At 37.4% G+C, this 4504-nt stretch overlaps 1 long non-coding RNA gene across 1 annotated transcript; it reads left to right on the top strand.

Annotated features, from left to right (window-relative positions):
* Nucleotides 1-1982: 1982 nt before the first annotated feature.
* Nucleotides 1983-3058, top strand: LOC120318661. Its single transcript, XR_005559559.1, has 3 exons — nt 1983-2287; nt 2445-2570; nt 3015-3058. It is a non-coding gene; the product is annotated as an uncharacterized LOC120318661 (long non-coding RNA).
* Nucleotides 3059-4504: the final 1446 nt, after the last annotated feature.

Here is a 4504-nt window from a genome sequence, read left to right as displayed (position 1 = left end):
CACCATGAAAGCTTTAGCGAAAAGTTTCGTCCAGCACATTTACAGATTGCACGGGGCACCCCAACGCATCATCTCTGATAGGGGAGTGCAATTTATGTCTGCATTTTGGAAGGAATTTTTATCCCTTTTAGGAACCACTCAGGGACTGACATCTAGCCACCACCCACAAGGGAATGAGGGGGCTGAAAAAATGAACTCAGTACTCAAGCAATATCTAAGCTGTTTTCTTAATTTCCAACAGACCGGGTGGGCGGACTTACTCCCTTTTGCAGAAGTTGCCTACAATAATGCAGTCCACTCCAGCACAGGTTACACTCCTTTTCAAATAGCCAACGGTCAAAGTTTCAACCCCATGCCAGAATTAACCCCAAACAAACCAACAATCCAATCACTGAAATAATGGAACAATTACAAGACACCTGGCCAATAGTTAGAAAAGCACTAGATGAAGCTAGGCAGGCATACAAAGCACAAGCCGATAAAAAAAGGGTTGAGCCTACACCATTCATTATAGGAGAAATTGTGTACTTATCTACAAAATACCTAAAGTCCCTTCAGCCCTGTAAAAAACTTGGACCAAAATATATAGGGCTTTTCCAATTAAAAGAATCATAACCCAGTAACAGTAGAATTAGAATTACCTAAGAATCTCAGGCAAATACAACCAATTTTTCATTGCAGCTTGCTGAAAAGAGAGCATCGGTCACCTTTACGGCCAAAAATCCTCCCCCCACCACCTCCAATCATGGTGGAGGGCGAACAACACTTCAAAATAAAGGAAATCCTTGACTCTAGGAGATATCATGGAGCGACTCAGTACCTAGTTGCCTGGAAACACCTCCCTGCCTCACAAAACGAGTGAGTCCATAAACGTCATGTCAGAGCCCCAAAGCTATTAAAAAAGTTTCACAAAGAGTATCATAACAAGCCTGACTAACTTTTATAACTGTTTTGTTTTCTTTCAGGTGGATCTGTCTTTTTTAAAAGGGGGCAGGATGTCAGAATCCAATTATATTTCATCTCTAGTTATCAACTATAGAAAATACCATTTCTTCCTTTTCTGGATTCTGTCATATAATGAGGGAAGGGGGTGAACAAAGGGGCTTTATGTCCCTCACTTCCTTCGGTACACTTCAAAGGAACTGGATGTGTATATCACCAAAAGGACTAACCATAACAATGGGGCTATTACCTTCATGTAGTTCTCTCTGAAGTCTCCATCTAGCCGGCAGTAAGGAAATGGGGATGGGAGTGTAATGCCTGAGACTGTCACTGGAAGAAGGGGATGATTGGGTGGGGCTACTGGGGGAACCCCTTAAAACCTTGAATGGGAGAGCTTGGACCCCAAGTCCTGTCTAGAACGCCTGCAACCATTTTCTCTTAATAAAGGATGCCTGTTGGAAGAATTATTCCAAGAGTTCTGTCTTCTTAAGATGCAAAGTGGGGTGTGTCCTTACAATGAGGTTTGTAAATGGCTGTTTAAAAAAAAATCCTCTAATTGAGAATGGTTGTCATGCTCCAGAATCCATTGGTTCTGCTTGCTGCCTTTGAAAGCTATGTCAGAGTAATGATTCACCCGCTTAACTGCTGATGCAACATAGTTGTAATTGAGCATAAGCAACTTTTCCATTTCAGCACTGACTTACCTTTCACAGAACAGTATTACATGCCCCAAAGGAAATTGTTAACTATAAACCCGATTAAAATGTGAATGATTATTGAGAAATATTTGGATTTCTTCAATAATGGGATATAGTACATATATTTCCAGCTCAATACATGCACATATACAAACAACAAAGCACAAGAAATTTAACTGCAATCAAGGTGGTTGTACCCATGGAAAACAGCAGGTTGTTACACAATTCTGATTAAGCAGCTTGAGGGAAAATAATTTCTTTGAAAAAGAAACAAACTACATTAATTATGTGAGGCCAATTGCTGAAATGGCAGCAGTTTATTACAGATTAACATTTTAGTACTTCATTGGATATTGGCATCATGGGTGACTAAGTAGATCTCATGAGAGTAGTTTCTGAGTTATTTTGCAAATATAAAAGCCTGTCCTTGAAAGGGAATTTCTCTGGGAAAAAGGATAAGGAAGAAGAAAGAGGCACTACTCTTCAACCTTCATCCTAAACTAGATCTCTGTCTTCAAAGAGGAGGCAGGGGCAAAAAAACAACAACAAACAACCCTATTAGAAATAAGCAGGAACATTTTGCACTGAAGGACAATGTGATTTGGCTCCCTCTTCAACTTTGTGGGTCTTCCCATTCAGCTTCTGAGGTAAATATGAACAGACACCGAGAAAGCATGTACATTTTGGGAATGTCTATAATATCTATAAATAAGAAATACTGCATTACTTTCTAAAACATATGGACTGAAAAAGCAAAGCACTATGTCTTAAGCCTATTTCATTGTTTATTTGCTTGATCTACAGACTGTGCATGATGAACCTAAGTTAAATAGGCAACACCAATTTTGGTAAGGAAAAGAAAAATCACATTATATGATGGGCAAGTGTACCCAAGTGGCAACCATCTCTGCTTTGACATGTTTGGTTCAGGTAAGCCATGTTAGATCATTACATAAAGTAACAAGAAATAAAAAGAGAAGGGAAACCAAAAGGAAATGAATTCTGATTTAGGAAGTAGATTTGTAGAATAAAATATAGGAAACCTATCTTGTTCATGCCAAACAGCAAGAAAAAAAGAGATTAAAATATCTGATTATATGAGGATAAGAAAACAATTATGAATATTATACCAGTTCAAGAAAAGGGTAACTTTAACATTGTGAGGATGAAAAAAAGAACAGCTTGCCTCCTGAAATTGGGGGTGCTGCTGATCTTCAGGAAAAGACTGGAGAACTATTTATCCAGAATGATAATGTCTTCTGCCAAGAACAGGAGCATGGATTAGAAGATATCCAAGGTCCCTTCCAGCCCTATGATTCTATGATTTCTATGAAAGAAAGCAGAATATTCTGCCATTGCTTTTTCTATTTTAAGATTCCTCAGGTGAAACTGCAAGAGAATTGTACAAACAGTGATCTGTGAGTATATACAGAGTACCATCAATTTCTTATAACTTCAATAAGCTAGCTAAGATATATGGATATAAAATGCTTCAGTTTTTAGATGGAATAGATTTTTGGGGAAAGACTATAAATAATTTTAGGAATGAGCTGAGCTCAGGTATTTTTTGACATTCATTGAGAGTGAGAAAGTAGAATTATGTCCCTACTTCACCTCCATCGAGTAACATATTAGGAATGGAGAAGTGATTATTATAATTTTATAATAATATAAATATGTAAGGTTGATAACCTTATTTTTCCTAGTGAAAAGGCCCGACATATCTCAAGTGATACAAGGCATAAGTTGTTCACTGTCTGCAGTTCGTGGATAGACTTGGAGCAGATGTCATGATGCTTTGAGTAAAGAATGGAAAAAACAGACAGATCTCAAACACTTCATAAAGTTTCATTAGATTGGTATACATCAATTGTTAGTGCAATTTTCTCCTCACTCCAAGAAATCAGTGGGAAATTCTTTCCTATTTTAATGCTTTTGAGAAAATTAGAGGGAGATGATTTTGGTTCAGCCTTAGCTAGAACATTGTTTTCACAGAGCTAAAGCAGACATCTGTATAAAATGCTCATACACACACACACACACACACACACACACACACACACACACACACACATGCATACACATAAACATGCATGCATACAAACATATCAAGATACTAATCCTAAGTATGAGACCATAGGATCATTAGATTCTTCTCAAGAAGATGTGATTTATATTTCAAATCTGGTTGAAAATACTAAAGGACATCAACTTTAGTCACCAACATCAAGAGCTTAGAATAGCCAGAATAGCACAAATATCCAAACCCAATCTCTTTGAAAATGTCCATTCATTTTTTATTTTAATAATAATTCGTAAAATTGTCATATTTTGTAGGTTTTTTTATAGTCTGATACACCGTATAACCTCCACCTCTTTTGAAACCAGCTAATTGTCCAATGTATTCTGGAAACAGAACTTTTTAATAGGATTTCTTCATAGCACATCTCCCCCCCCCCCACACACACATTTTCTTACTGATGCTACTAGTTATCAAATTATATCTGGAAATTAAAGGACACATGAGGCAGTGGGGATAGAATTTTAAAATCAAGACAGACATATCATGCATGAGGATGAGCAGCATAAGTATGGCTTTTAAAATGCAATTGTTGCACAAAGAGCATGTTTCATGTATTATTCTGAATATTTTCCAATACAGAATTACAGAGTTTGAGGGAGTCTAACTTTCTTATCTTTTATGTTGCCCTCATATGCTTTTAGAAGGCTCAAAGGACATATCACTGAGCTGTTCCTGGGGTATCACTCTGAATTCTGGCATTCAGCCTACTTTAAGCAGCCAGAATGTTCTGGCCTCCTAAGCATGCATTGTAAACTCTGCAAAAAATAGAAAAGGCACAGCA

Source organism: Crotalus tigris, unplaced genomic scaffold (assembly GCF_016545835.1).
Source record: "Crotalus tigris isolate CLP2741 ecotype Arizona unplaced genomic scaffold, ASM1654583v1 scf7180000020347.5012614909:4044961, whole genome shotgun sequence".
NCBI lineage: Eukaryota > Metazoa > Chordata > Lepidosauria > Squamata > Viperidae > Crotalus > Crotalus tigris.
Note: the sequence above shows the minus strand (reverse complement) of the source record. Positions and strands in the feature narration are given on the sequence as shown.